A 17,183-nucleotide genomic window follows, 5' to 3' on the forward strand; every position below is an offset into this window, starting at 1 on the left:
ACGTTCTAAATTAAGATCTCACACACACACACACACATATATATATGTGTGTGTGTGTGTGTGTGATTGTGTGTATGTATATATATATATATATGACTTTAATTAAAAATTCATGAACACGACATCAGAATGTAATCCTAACAATTTTATTAGTTCTTCAATGTTGAGTTTGATCTAGAAGGATCTTTGGTATGAATCCCAAGACACTTTGTGGAATTTGAGTAATAATAGACATTTGGTGTGGGTCATTTCTCACTAAGATGACCTTTGTTTGAAGTTTTGGTATTTCTATTGAGTTCGGGCGATGCCAAATTTGGTGGGGTAACATATATCATCTACATGCCCATGGGTTTGAATGAATTTGGAGCACCTTGTAGGGGATTTTGAGAACTTTGTGATTTCTATCAGATTGTGAAAGTGACTCCTTCACCACGGTCATAAGGGAATCTCCATAATCTTTGAGGCACATGAACCAAGGCATAGTGATCGTGTGGCCTTCTTGCCACTATTCAAGTGTGTTTCTCAATAGTATCAACTACATTTGGTTATTTACCTTGCGAGGTGTTACCTCTACAATCACGTAGGTCTTCCTGGGTAGGGGTCACGATAGAGCCTCTAGTATTCGCAATCATGAAGAGTAGTTTGAACAATCTTTAAAATAAAGACAAGTCATAATAAATAGTTTTTAACATACGTATCCAAATAGACCAAAAATTAGCTTTTCAAAAATCTGCAAGTGCAATCGATAATTACTATTAACATGCTCTAGTTTGATGTACGGCGCATACGGCACATCTATCTTTTGAGAGTGAAATTCTCCCATGACACAACAACAAATATTGACTAAGTGTTGATCCACGAATAGACATAGGATCCATAGTCTTTGTTAGTTCATCAACACCACATTTCCCTGCCTCTGACCACAACCACTATTGAGCAGTATGGTTCGTAGATGGACCTACAGACCGTAGGTGAAAATTAGCGGAAAGTTAAGGGGAAAATGTCTTTAGTTCAACTTCAAATGATCATACTTTTTGAAAAAAAAATGAATTTACTGTTCCATAACCCGTGAAATGATAGATAACTTAATTACCTCAATATCCACTGAGTTTGCACTAATTTGACCTCTAAGTAAAAAGTTATGCCCATTTTAGTAATGGCCTATCGAATAGACCCCACCTATGAACCTTTGATTGAACAACGGCCTGTCTGTCCATGTTGTAGTTTAGTCTGAAACCAATTAACCTACAGGTCTTTTGGTATTTTCCTACACAATTTTAACTACAACATACTTTGTTTTAATACTAAATCATCATTTTTTAGTCAGTTTAAGCTCAGAAAATTAACTAAATTAAGAACCATGTACGTGGGATTTCACTAGAAAATTAGAAGCAAGAAGGGAGAAAAAGGTCAAGAACCGTAATTGAAGAACACAATAGGGTTCCCTCAGTTCCAGCCGCAAAATCAAAACTTTCCTCTGTGGATTCTATACCGAGAGTTTATAGATCTACATTCATATCATCATAAATTAGTTAAATATATGTTCCAAATCAGATTGTAAAGTTATTATTCAGTTTATTGCATGTATTTCAGAACCCTAGCTATTCATTTCTTTTTTTCTTGAATTACACATGCTATACCATATATTAAAGTTACTTCAAATATACATGAGCCATTTTTATATCAGTTTTGAGCTATCCAGTATTACAGAAATTCAATCATAATGTCTTAATCACTTTATTCATTGGGAGAAGCATAATACAAAGTTGGACTACGGATCAGAATACCCGATTAGTCCCAAAACTACTAGCCAGGTAGGTTGTATATCCCCTCTGTGGGCATAAATTTAATGATCATGCCAGCATGCATTTATACCAATGGGAAGGCATATTGAGTTTTCTCGATGGGGAGTATACATTGAACTTCACATTTAGCTCAGGTGGTTTTATTATGGGTTATTAATATCTCCCATAGTTCACTAAGACTCTCTTGAATTAACAATATTCACAAATCAGTTAGTATTAAGTCTTGGCATGTTATTAATTTTTTCATTGCATCTAGTTTTCTCACGATTCAGTTTATCATGTTCCGATTACTATATTTGCTTATGTTCTTGTTCAATTATGTTTTATTTCAGCTTTACTCTATCCTAAATCCTTTGTATCTTAGAGTACTAACGCATACGTTAACTACATCTTCCATATGTAGGGTAAGGTCCTCAGCATCAAAATTGCGCTTGCATTGATTTCTGATCTCCATTTTAACTGATTCAGTGGTGAGCCCATATTCTCCGAGGACAATAGTTATGAGTTTCTTTTCAGTATTTATTCCTTTTATTTTTGTTTTTGATATACCTAGTTGGGGCATGTTCTGAGATTTCTAATTTGTGTTGGGGATATTTTTGAACACACTTTTTTTCTGCTTAACATTGAGTTAGTAACTTCCTTGTATAAAACTTGTCAGTATTTCAAATATCTCATTTATTGAATATGTGTATTACTCATATTTTCTTTTAGAATTATGATTTACATTCCGCATTAGTTATTTCATAGTATGCTAATTATCATGCAAGCAGAATTAGCTTGGGATCACTTGTTGTCCTTGGTCCCATGTCCATTTCTCGGGGGTGACTCAGGGAGTGATAAGCTTTGTAGCAGATAACTAGGTTTAAGTTTCCTAGGATGTCTTAAAACACACACTAAGTAGATCTTTATCAAGAGTGTAAAGTGCACCATATCTAATTAGAGGGAGGATATGAAGTGTTCTAGGAAAAACTTCACTTTCGTGTTACTCTTATAGTGCATAAGGTATGATCTTTTTCAATTCTTGCTTTACGTTCTACATTTCAGATCATGTCTCCTTGTAGAGCTAACTCTACGAATGCGAATACAAGGAATAAAAACACGACTCCTCCACTCCCAGATCAAGATGTCTCCAATGCTAAATTCAAGAGTGATATTCAGATGTTGGCTCAGAGTGTTGCCAACAAGAACAATCAGCATATTCAAGATCATGTGAATGGAAATGATGGATCGATAGCAGCCACGATTTGTGAAATTGTTGGGATAGATCTACCTGAGTTCTTGACATCACAAACTAGTGAGGATCCTCAGAATTTCTTGGATGAGATCAAGAGATATTTGAAATAATGCAAGTTACTGGGAATTATGTGGTTGAGTTTGCATCATAGCGTTCAATGATGTTACTCCTATCTTATACACTTAGTGAAAGGATAATAGGGGTGCCGATGCAGCTCCTATTACTTAATATTATTTAGTGAGACCTTTCTGGAAAGGTTTTCCCAATAGAGTTGAGAGAAGCAAAAGCCAAGGAAGTCACACACTTAAGAAAGGTTAACATGACAATCCAAGAGTATGGGATTAAGTTTAACAAACTCTCCATGTATGCTTCTAAAATTGTTGCTGAGTCCAGGGGTAAAACGAATAAGTTCTTATATAAAGTTTCATATTTAGTAAAAAATAGAGTGCAGAAATGTAATGTTACTGGGAGACATGAACATCTCTAGGCTTATGACTAATGCCCAACATGTTGAGGATGTTAAGATTAGGTAAAAATCAAAGGATAATAAGAAGGCTACGAATTCTCTATGTCTCAGGGAAGTGTTTAAGGCACTAAGACTTACCCCTTATGAGGCACTATATAGGCGTACATGTAGATATCATATTTGTTGGTTTTAAGTAGTTGAAAAAACATTAATTAGGCCAGAATTAATCATTCATTCTACGGAGAAAGTGCAACTTGTTAAAGATATACTTAAGATAGCCCAAAGTTATCAAAATCTTATGCAGATGTGAGGAGGAGGGAACTAGACTTCCAAATTGATGATAAGGTTTTGTTGAAACTGTCAACTATGATGGGGGTGATGAGATTTTGCAAGAAATGAAAGCTCAATCCTAGATATGTGGTCACTTACAAGATATTGAAGAAGGTTGGAGAGGTGGGATATGTGTTGGAGTTGCCAGTAGAATTAGCAGCGGTGCATCAAGTCTTCCACATCTCACTTTTGAAGAAGTGTGTGGGTGATCTATCCTCCATAGTGCCATTGGAGAGTGTGGGTGTCAAAGATAGTGTTTCTTATGATGATATACCCGTTGAGATTCTTGACTGTCAAGTTAGAAGGTTGAGGAACAAATGAGTCACATCAAGCAAGGTTTTGTGGAGGATCCAGTCCGTCTGCTTGGAAAGACAAGAAGTCATAAAAGTCAAGTATCCTCACCTCTTTCCTTTCGATACCAGTCCAACTTGAGGTAATAGTTCCTCTTAAGTTTTTCAGTCATTCACGTGTGAATTCCACATTAGAATTATGTTACATCAGTTTGTACTTGCATTTTCAGCATATTTGTATGTTTTTGGAACTTAATCAAGTCATAAATTCAGTTCTTTGTGTTTAGTAGTAGGAGGTACAACTCCCTCCCTCTACTTCAACTAGTTTAGTATTCATTCAAGGAAGAATGTTCCCAAGGGAGACATATTGTAACACCTCGTATCGAAAATTGACCAAAAATTAGCTTTTCAGAAATCCGCAGGTGAAATCGATTATCACTATCGGTGGATCATAGTCTGATCTACGGCTGGTATAACACATTATTCGTTCGGAGTGAAACTCTCCCATGACACAGTACTAAAAAATTTACAAAGTGTTGATCCACAGAAAGACCTACTGTCTGTAAGTAAGACTAAGGTCCATAGTCTTTTTCTATTGATCAACACCCCATGTACCCAGCCTCTGACATGAACCACGATTGATTAGTATGGTCCGTAGATAGACTATAGGTATAACATTAGGTGTAAAATAGCAGACAGTTAGGGGGAAAATGTTGTTTGGTCAATTTCAAATGATCATAATTCTTAGCACAAAATGAATCAGGTGACCTATGACCTATGAAATGATAGATATATGAATTAGCATTCCATAGTCATCGAGTTTTCTAAAATAGGACTTCCCAGGAAATTATTATGCCATTTTTAGTGAAGACCTTTTGAAAAGACCCATCATACGGACCTAAACGACTCACAGTCGATTGAACGACGACCTGTAAATCAAGGTCATCGTTTGGCCCAACGACAATTAACTCAGGGGTCTTTTCGTGTTTTCCCACTTTGTTTATACCCTACAAAACATTGGTTTTACCCTAAAATATCAATTTTAAGTCAGTTTAAGCGTAGAAACATAACTAAAAGTTATATATGTCAAATAACTAAATCAAAAAATTGAAATTAGAAGCAAGAAAGGGGAAAAAGGTCAAGAACCCTATTTCATGAACACAAAAAGGTTCTTTCACTTCCACCACTAAATCTAAATATTTCTCGGTGGATTTCATCACCAGGTATGTTGAATTTCACTAGTGCGTTCCATTCACCAATTAGGTCCCTATTTTTAGTCAATTCTTGATTCTCCTATCAGTATTAAACATAGGGTTTCTACAATTACTACAAATCATCATAAACTAGTTAAATATATGCTTCAAAAGAGATTCCAAAGTTATTATTCAGTTTATCGCATTAATTTCATAACCATAGCTATGTTTTTATTTTGTTCTTGAAATACACATACTATGTCAAATATTTCAGTTACATCTAATGAACATGCCTCAGGTATTTATGCATCATTATCAGATTAATTGTTGCATTCTCAGTTTGCATGTTCTATTATGAGCTATCAAGTATTTATAGAAATTAAGTCATAATGTATTAATACCTTTATTCATTGGGAGTAACATAATACCAAATTGGATTAGGGTTCAGTGTACGTAATTAGTCCCAGAACTACTAGCCATGTAAGTTGTAAGTCCCCTCTGTGGACATCAGTCTAGTGATTATTCCATCACGCCTTTATACATGTGGCAGGGTATATTGGGTCTCTAGATGGACCGTATACATCGGACTCTAGATTTATCTCATGTCGTTTCATAATCTATAATTAGTAGCTCCCACCGTGTAACGACGAAGAAGTACACCCTAGATGTTAGAGCATCCTTGTGTCTCCACACGGCAAATGAGTCTTCAAGAAGACTCATCAAAGCCACTTGTATCATTCATTGCATAATAAAATTTCTAAAATGAGTAAGACTTTATAACTTTTTCACACAAAAAGAATTCTTTCCATAATCACTACGCAAGCGGAAGACTTTCAAATAAAACATTAAACCTTTGCAACATTTCACTGAACCATCTAAACATGGAGTATACAAGACTTGAAACTAAGCCCATACAAGACATAAAATAAAAGATTAAAACAATGAAATACGTAGAGATTGTCCGCGAATCGATGAGGAATCAACAATACTTCATATTCAACCCTTAGAAACCTATCCATCATCCATGACATATCAAGACTTCAAATTCCCTACACTTTAGTCAAAAATAGAAAAGAAGGGGTTAGTAGGTTAGATGCACTATGTATGGATGTCATGCAAAAACCATGAACAAGAGACATTTAGTAAATAATATGCTTTTCATAAATTTAGATTAAAACATTATACTATAAGCAATAGAAGAACATGTAAAACTATAGGAACACATAAGAAAAAATTTAAGAAATTTATTACATTTTTTCAAAAAAAAAAAACAAAAAGCAAGGCCACTGTTACAATTAAATCCTTCAATATTACAGTGAATCCTATCAGCTTCACATACAGCATTTCCTAGCATGAAAGCCTCTTATTAAAAGATATCCTAATACTCACTTAAGTAAGAAGAAGATTGACCACACATACACCCTCTCTAGTCACACCTCAATGATCCTTAAGACCACCTATAATGATATATACACCAAGCACATAAATATGAGATCCTCCTACAAAAGGTGATTCTAAGTCTCAGTAGAGCGATTTGTGAAGCGACCTTCCATACAGTCCTTTACATACACACATAAGAAAACTTATAGACTACGTAAGTTAGAATCAGTTTCTCTGAATACTACAACATATAGATTATATGAAATTCTCCTTCCAAAGTTTACTAAAATACATACGTATGTAAATAAAAAAAATAACATCCATGATTGACCTTTTCAAGATTATGAAAAAAATCCTTAAGAATACCTAAGGCTTAGATAATGTCAGCATAATCAACAAACATCCCTAACTAGGGTCAGTCTTAAGACTTATCTAGGTAAGATACGTAGTGACCATTCCTATGCCCCCTTCACACCTTTACTAGAAAACCCTTATTTACTCTAGATAAATATTTATTCATTTAACATGCTTTCTTAACATAATTTATCACATTCATTAGTTCATTTAAAACTCATTCATCACATAAGGTAATCCAAGTAATGATCTTGGAAAGGACCTTGGGACTCTAACTAACACCTTCAAAGTCAATTGTGTAATGTTTAGATAGCGTCTTATACCACTATCTTAACTTCATAGAACTTCTCTAATATTAGAAGATATCCCACAAGATGAAAAAAACCAATAACCGACATAGACCATGATAGCTAATCATGGGATCCAAAGTTCTAACCTACTCCATTGAGGGTATTTTACTTGCCAAGGGTAGACGTAGGAAAAATCCCATAAAGGCACGTTGTTAAGAAATATAAAGTGTTTTTATGCACTCTAGTCATATTCTCAATTAGAGCTACATTGTACTCTAGTCTCCTTATCAAGTAGAACTACTTCCATAACATAATCAATCGATGCTAGATTCTTTTTTCATATATAAATTTACATTTAAGGTTCATATAAAGTTATTCCATACCTTGTTCATAACCGAATCACATTCACCCTATGAAAGAGTTCCACTAGATCTACCATACAAACATGACATAGATAGATCATAATGATTTTCCGAAGGATTATATGATTTTGTTCCACCCAATAAACCCTATGTCCATCATACTTTACATGAAGGATAACATTACGACTCTCGACTTTAAAGTTTTTAAAATAAATTTACCACTAGGTTTAAGGTTCCACGTACATGACTTTCTTATCATCATTTAATGTCTTGCATATAATTTATTCATGCATGACAATGGTGCATTAAACCTACCTAGTAAGGAAATTTTGTATTCACATATCATCCATACATTAGTCGTTGAACGTCTTAGCGTCCCTTGACGTTTCAATTTAAAATCACTTAAACTCATTGACAATGCCTCAAAACCACATAATAGACCAATTTAGGACCTTCGAGCATCATGGCACACAATTTAGGCTCTATTTCACATCAGTATATGAGTGATTATGGTGTTTAAATTAAGTGTGTCATGTTTTGTGAAGTTTGGAGGTTAAATGTCTAAGAACGACAATGATGTTTGACAGGTTTTACCTTCTAACGGCCTTGCGTATCTAAACTATTTCGTCAAGTTTTACGTGTCCATTTTGGATGAAAATCATTTTAGAGGTTCTAAACTCAAACACGATCATGATTGGTAAGAAATATCCAGGTAAACATCCCCACGGACCATCCAAGGGTGTTTTAGAAAGCACCCTTCAAGAGTGCCAAACATTGTAAAATACAACCCAAACGATGGAAGAAATTGACGCCCAATGGGTCATCCGACGCCCTGTTGGTGGGGTTTTTTCATTTGGAACTTAGGAATTAAAGAGAGTAAGACAAATACTATCCTCAGTCCCCAACAACGGACCAATAAGATGGTCCGCTTGTCAAGGGACGGGCTGTCATTTGGTAAGCATTGGTGGACTGTCCCTACGCGTAGTTCACTGTGAAGTTGAGGGGTGACATTGTAAATTAACCCCACGCCGTAATAAGGGTATTGGATGTTCCATAAGTTTATTTTGTGTATTTAAAATATGTTTATAAGCCTAAATCACTTACAAGATTTCATTCTTCAAAAATCGAAACCCAAATTCCCTTATAAATTTCCTAGCACTCAATTGGAGCCAAAACATAAGGAAGGGCTTGTATTGAAGTATTGAGTGGAGATTCTTGATAAAAATTAATAATTATCTTCATTGATGTATTAATTTTTTATGATGGCACACAATGAAACCATGGATTTAATGAACCCTTGTTTTTGACAAAGTTATGTGTTACTTGATATTGATCTAAGGTTTATGAATTCTAGTGTAGTTTTCTATGGGATATTAATTTATGTTATAATTTTAGAAAATTGATACATAGGTTTTATTATATTGATGAAGATATATTTAATTGACTTAGTTTTATTGAGTGTTGTTATAATTGTATTGAATTATTGCTTATGGCAATGGCTAAGGGCCTTATGATGTGGAATTGGATGATTTGGCATTGGATTGAGGGATTGAGGATGGAGTGGTGGTTCTCTTCCCTATTTCATTTATTTTATATTAATAATATTTCAATAATGTTGTGATTGTTATTTTCCACTTATGATGTCAGTGCTATGTGCTTTACATGAAATTGATGTAGCCTTGTCAATGTTAATTTAAGTATTATGATAATCACGGCCTTGTCGGCAACTACATGAAGTAATGTGGTCATTTGTATAGTTGATTACGTTAAGTATTACAATGTCTATCTACATTATAAGTAATTTCAAAGAATACGTGTTCTTCAAATGACGTTATTTAGATGATCATGTTAGACTATGACTAGGGCTTTATGTGTTAAGTCTTAGGATTTATGCTTGGTTATTCCTAATTGACTTTATGAGTCTATAATGGTCATATCGATGATGATAAGGTAGTATATAAGATGACTTAAAGATGATAATTTCTATTTATATGTGTTTCTAGATTGACATGTAATATGCGCTAAAGTGATGTATGTTGTACATTGTCTTGGTTTATTTGTGTCCCTTACTTGATGCATGTATGAATGTGAATATATGATATCTTTACTTAGAATTCTGAAATCTCTTAGTCTTTTATGTATGAATAACATGAGACCGTAAATCATGTTAAGAGGGTCCTTTATGTGAAACCTTGATAATAGTTGCAAGGTTTTAAATGTTGAAGTCGAAAGTTGTAATGGTACCCTTAGAGTAAATGAATGGTAGAATTAGATTTTATTGACTTGAGCGAAATCATAAAATAACTTAGGTAAGTAATTATGAGATTCCTATTGCGATTGTAAGGAATCCCCAGTGTACCTTTTTTTGTTTAAGTAAATGTGATTGTGTTATAAACTTGACATGGAACCCCTTTATATAAATCATACGTGTGAATTACATTATGAGAACAAAGGCTTGCACGGAGTGAGTATTGTAGGGGAAGTAGTTCTATTCAAAACATGAGACTAAATTAAAAGGCACGCTCTTCATATTTCTTAACCATGTTCCTACATGGGATGTGTAAAAGTTCTACCATTGCCAGCGGTAGTCAAACTCGGCAGAGATGGGGGTCCGAGTAGCATCTGCACTCTCGTCGTATAGAAACCGGTTGATGGCTGGCAGGGTTATGTCAATCTGCATGACCTGGACTCGAACCTGCTCCAGTTGGGCCTGTTTAGTGGGAGTAGACCGCCTATCGTTCTATGATCGGAGATTCGCTACGTAGGATGTGTAGAACTCTCAGACCATTTCCTCGCTGTATCGTCCCAATGGACGTGCTGTCCACTCTAAGCGATGCCTGGTGAAGAGTTTGTGGATCTCCGGCATCGTTGGGAGACTCCCTGTAAGTACCTGCCGCTCCAAGGTGAGTGTTCGATTCATTACTCCTTTATCACTCAGGAATTTGGCGTCGGAGTAAATTTGAAACTGGCCATCGACACACCACCGGTTTGGCTGGTCAGAGGCTGGGGTGGGAACCTGAGCTGGTGCCCCGGTTGTAGAGTCTTAATTGTCATCCTCATTAGACGAGGTCGAAGCTGCAGCAGTGGCGGGTGCGGGAACCTCAGCAAAGCCAGAAGCTTCCTCGGACCATGATACTCCTAAGGAGCCAGATGCTCCTTCCTCATTTGTGGCTGACCCAGAGGGTTTGCCGGTCGGTATGCGCTCCTCATCAGACTGGGAGGTAGTGACTACGCCAGACGCCACCGTCTTGGTTGTGGCTCTGGGAGCACGTGCAGCACGAGAAGGTGCGGAAGTGCCTGGGGGCACATACTCAGGGTCCCGCTCATCATCAGTCCGATGATCAAGCGTGCAGACGGGGCAATAGAATTTTATCACCCACGTGCATAGGTTCGGTCTTGCTTGGATGACATAGTAGGTAGTACCTACAAAGAATCACTATAAGTACGGTTAGTGGCAAACAAGACAAGCGAAACTATACGAAATAAAACAATGAAAATAATATCGAATTGCTGTATAAACAGTGACACACGACGGGACTGGTGACGGCTCATCATGACTATCACGGACCGTCGTGAGGTCCTTCCTGTTGTACTTGGACTCTGTATAAATAGAGTACCCTGAAAGAACGTCTCTGACTATCTTGACAGTGTGTGCATGATGGACCGTCACAGTTACGACGGTCCGTTGTAGACGTCCGTCGTAGGACACTTAGGAAAAAAATATGGAGACCCTAAGGAGAGGGGTCTCTAACCGTTATGACGGTCATGCCGGACGGACCGTCGTGGGTACGACAGTTCGTCACATGTGTCCGTTGAAGGACACTTGGAAAAAATTGAGAGACCCTTAGAAACAGGGTCTCTGACAACCAGAACGGTTGTGCAAGTGGGGAACACTTGGGAAAAAATGAGAGACCCTTAAAAACAGGGTCTCTGTCTAGCATGACGGTTGTGCAGGACGGACCGTCACAAGGACGTCGATCCGTCACATATGTCTAGTAGGACAAGGGTGCTAGGTCTTGTGCAACGGACCCTACGATTGTCCGTCATCAGGGTCTCATTCTGAATGACAGTGACAGACTAAAGGTACCCTAAGTAACCCCGTTGAACATACATCAACCTTGCAGTGTTTTGGACATACATGTGTCTAACCCAGCTACCTAGGGAACTAGCAATGCAAAAGCACCTATTTCTAGGGTGGTAAACATGGTAATTTCGAACATTTGTAACCTAGGTCAGGCAGAATCGTATAAAGTAAACAAAATACTATGAGGAACTAAGCTTCATACTAACTAGGAACAAAAATGCAGGATAAATGAGTATAAATTAGAGACACATACCTTAGAAATGGAGAAAATACAGATGCCAAAGTACTCGGTGGCAAGGTAAATACTCAACAGCAGCAGTTTTCACTAGTAGGTGAACACTTTAGGGCTTGGAATAATTGTGAGGCGGGCAATGATAGGAGAGAGGGAATGTAGAAGTTGAAAAGAGAGAGTATTGGGAGAAATAATGAAAGTAATGGGGTGAAATATGGAGGGGTGGGGAGTTTAAACGGTCTGATTTCTGAAAAGGGTCCAGCAAGGTCGGGTCGGGTAAACCTCATTAATCAGGCGACGGTTCCCCTACGACGGTCCGTCAAAGTTGTGACGACCCGTCATTTGTTCCGTCGTGTGTTCCCTTATTTTATAATGACAAAAAAATGTACCTCGTACGACGGATGCATACGACGGTCCATCACAGTCGCAACAGTCCGTCGATGTGTTCGTCAGTGATTGCTGCAGAGTATTTTCTGTAGAATTTCCTGTTGATGTGCCTGCAAATTTAAAACCCATTAATAGAAAAATGCTACCATTACTAAAAAGACGATAAGTATTGGGTTGCCTCCCAACAAGCGCCTGATTTATTTCGCGGCACGACTGGGACACTTGATTACTCAGACTTCATCAAGATGGTATGCCTCTATCACTTCATTTGCCGATTCAGCATGCCCGAAATAGATTTTTATGCGCTGTCCATTCACCTTCAACCGCACACCCTCCTTAGTTTTCAACTCAACTGCTCCATGAGGGAATAGTTGGGTAACCATGTAAGGACCAGTTAATTTGGACTTGAGCTTGCCCGGAAACAAGCGCAACCTAGAATTGAATAAAGCACCAAATCCCCGACCATTAATTCTCGCTTTTCAATTTTGTTGTCATGGTACTTCTTCATCTTTTCTTTGTATAGTGCTGAGCTCTCATACAACTTTTAGGCAAAATTCATCGAGTTTATTCAACCCATTTAACCGTTGCTCTGCAGCTTCTCTCCAATCCATTTTTAACTTCTTCATAGCCCAAATGGCTTTATGTTGTAACTCAATCTGAAGATGACAAGCTTTCCCATATACATGTTGGTATTGAGACATACCTATGGGAGTCTTATATGCTGTCCGGTACGCCCAAAGAGCATCATCAAACCTCCTTGACCAATCCGATCTACTAGCATTCACTGTTTTTGACAATATCTGTTTTATTTCCCGATTCGACACTTCAACTTGCCCACTAGTTTCAGGGTGTTAAGGAGTGGCCACATTATGGCGAACCCCGCATTTCTCCAATAACCCCTTGAATAATATTTTGCAGAAGTTGGAGCCCCCATCACTAATAATGGCCCTTGGGTGCCAAAACGAGAGAATATATTCTTTTTCAAGAATGTAGTGACACTCTTCCCTTCATTGTGTGCAAGGGCTATGGCTTCGACCCATTTAGATACATAATCGATTGCTACTATAATGTACTTCATTCCATGAGAACTAATGAAAGGGCCCATAAAGTCAATACCCCAAAAATCAAATAACTTAATCACAAGAATGGGGCTTAGAGGGAGCTCTTGCTTTCTTGAAATACCACTATCTCATTAACATTTGTCACATGCTTTAGAAAATCCATGAGCATGTTGATGAAGAGTTGGCCAATAGTAACCACATTGTAATTTCTTATGAGCGGTTCAGATACCACTGTGATGTCCGCCAACAGGAGAAGAATGGCATGCCTCCAACACACTCAACATTTTACATTCTCGCACACAACGCCGAATAAGCCCGTCGACACAACTCCTATATAAGTATGGTTCATCCCAAAAGAACATCTTCACACCGTACATGAACTTTTTCCTTTGATGAAAAGACAAGTCTTATGGAACAATATCACTAGCCAGAAAGTTTAGAAAATCTGCGAACCATGGAATGAAGTCTTGTTAAGCAGCAAATACATGTTCATTGGGGAAAGTATGTAACGACCTGTTTAGTCGTTTTGAGCAACAAACTTCAATTCTGGAAAAACTGGCAAAAGCGACGGACCCCATGACGGACCGTCATTGGCACGACGGACCGTCGCAGGGTCTCGTTCCAAAACACTTAGAAAAACTGGAAATTGGGTACTGAAAATCGACTCTCTGAACTTCGTAACGAAATGGCAGGATGGACCGTCACAGGTGTGACGGACCGTCACAGGCCCTTGGTGGAAATATTGGGTCTCTGAACTTTGCGATGACCTGCAGGACGGACCGTCGCAGGCACGACGGCCCGTCACAGGTTGCGCAATCCCAGTCTGGGTCGGATTTCTTTGCACGTTTTAAGGGATGTTTTGGACTATTCCTACTTTAATTATAAGGTTAGTGGGTTTATATTAATAACTCAAATTCTTGGGGGTTAAAAGAGGTAACCCTAAGTTAATTAGTTGGGTATTATTTCCATCTTTTATTCTTAATTATATACTAATTAGGGTAAAAGAAAGAGGGTTTGAATAAGAAAATAGAAAGAACAAGAAGGGAGAGAGAGAAATGATCGAGAAGAAGAGGAAAACACCAAGCTTTGAGGATAAACTTGCTTGATTTCAATTCTTCGGTGGAGGTAGGTTATGGTTTCATGCTTTCCTAAGTAAACTCTTAATAGTGAATGATATGTATTGGTAGAATTATACACCCTACTATATGCTTAATGGTATGTTTGCATGAATATGATTATGTGAGTGTGATAAGATAAGCATGATGAAAGTATTGAATCCCAAATCTTGAAAAGAAACTCTAATATACATTATTAATGATGATGCCTTGGTATAGAAGAAGGCTCGATGAATTAAAGTAATGGGATTGATGATGCCTTGGTATAGAGAAGGCTTGAAGATTTACAGAATTATATTAGTGGATCGGAGTTTCACGTTCCGACACATAGTATTAGTGGATCGGAGTGTCACGTTCCGACACATAGTATTAGTGGATTAGAGTGTCACGTTTTGACACGTAGAATTAGGGGATCGAAGTGTCACGTACCGACAAGGAAGGGATCGGAGTGTCACGTACCGACACGTATAGGGGATCGGAGTGTCACGTACCGACACACATAGGGGATCGGGTGTCACGAACCGACACGTAGAATTAGGGGATTGGAGTGTCACGTACCGACACATAGCAGTAGGGGATCGGAGTGTCACGTACCGACATAAGAAGATGAAAGATAATGAATCTTTAAAGATGATAATATACTCAACTTAATAAACTTAATTCCCAAATGAGTATGGTATTGAGGCTTGAGCCCTCATGGATGAACTTGATGGTACTTATTGATGATTATAGTACTTGTTGTTGCTACATGTTGAGTTTTATAGTTGATTTATGATATTACTTGATATATACTGTTCTCTATTTTGAGTTGACCGATGATATCTACTCAGTACCCGTGGTTTGTACTGACCCCTACTTTTATGTTTTCTTCTTGTTATTTGTGGAGTGCGGCAAACGTTCCGTCATCTTCAACTCAGCAGTGATTCTAGCCAGTCTTCGTCATATCGGATATTTAGGGTGAGCTAATGCTTCTAGCTTGTACTGGGTCTTCTTCTTCAAGTCTTGATGCCTTGAACTTCCGGCATGGACTAGCTTCATATGTATTTTTAGCTTTTAGAATACTCTTAGTTTAGTCGTTTGATCGTAGATGTTCTTGTGATGATGACTTCCAGATTTTGGGGAATAATAGATGTTGAATTTTAGAAGTTAATGAATTGATTTTATTAATGAGTTTAAGTCTTCCGCATTACTTTATGTTGATATTACCTTGAAATGTTAAGGTTTAGATTGGTTGGTTCGCTCACATAGTAGGGTAAGTGTGGGTTCAAGTTGCGGCCCGGATTTGGGTCGTGACAAAGTATCATCAATGTCAGTCTTATCCCCTAACTCTTTCATAGATTCATCCTCTAGACGAGACAAGTGATCAGCAACATTATTTTCAGTTCATTATCTATCCAGCACTTCAAAGTCAAATTCTTGCAAGAGTATACCTAACGAATCAGCCTAGATTTCGCATCCTTCTTCGCCATCAAATATCTCAATGCTGAATGGTCAGTATGCACTATAACTCTAGTACCTAGCAAATAGGAGAGAAATTTCTCAAAAGCAAGGACTATTGCAAAAAGTTCTTGGTCAGTCACTGTGTAGTTCTTCTGAGCTTTATTTAGGGATTTACCAGCTTTGTAAATTGGGTGAAGGATTTTGTTTCTTCTCTGTCCCAATACTACACAAAGAGCCACCCCACTAGCATCGCACATTACCTTAAATGGACAGTTCCAATCCAGAGAAATAATGATAGGCGCAAACACTAACTTTTTTTTAGCTCACTGAATGCTTTAAGACAGGATTCATCAAACAAAATTTACATTTTTTCTCCAGCAATTTGCACAATGGGTGTTGCAATCTTTGAAAAGTCTTTGATGAATCTCCGGTAAAAACCTGCATGCCCAAGAAAGCTTCTCACACCTTTCATAGAGATCGGCGAGAAAAGTCTCTCTTTTACCTCGACTTTAGCTCGATCAACCTCTATGCCCTTTTCTGAAATGCGATGACCCAACACAATACCCTCTTTCATCATGAAATGACACTTTTCCCAGTTTAGTATAAAATTACAGTCTTCACATCTTGTAAGAACCTCAAATAAATTGGTCAAAGACCGTTCGAATGAATCACCAACAACAGAAAAACCATCCATAAAAACTTCTATAGTATCCTCCACCATGTCAAAAAATATTGACATCATACATCTCTGAAAGGTTGCGGGTTCATTGCAAAACCCAAACGACATTCTTTTGAAAGCAAAGGTCCCATATGGACAAGTGAAAGTGGTTTTTTCTTGATCTTCTGGTGTAATAGAAATCTGATTATAACCGAATACCCATCAAGAAAACAATACCACCCTTTTCCGGCAAGTCTATCAAACATCTGATCCATGAAGGGCATAGGAAAATTGTCTTTTTTAGTCCATGATTTCAGTTTACGGTAATCCATACACACCCTCCATCAAGTAACCGGTCTCATTGGAATAAGTTCATTCTTTTCGTTGTGGACCACAGTCATTCCCCCTTTCTTAGGTACACACTGAACCAAGCATACCCAACTACTATCGGCGATTGGATAGATTACTCCGGCATCCAACCACTTGATGATTTCCTTCTTCA

Source organism: Solanum lycopersicum, chromosome 7 (genome assembly GCF_036512215.1).
Source record: "Solanum lycopersicum chromosome 7, SLM_r2.1".
Taxonomy (NCBI): Eukaryota; Viridiplantae; Streptophyta; class Magnoliopsida; order Solanales; family Solanaceae; genus Solanum; species Solanum lycopersicum.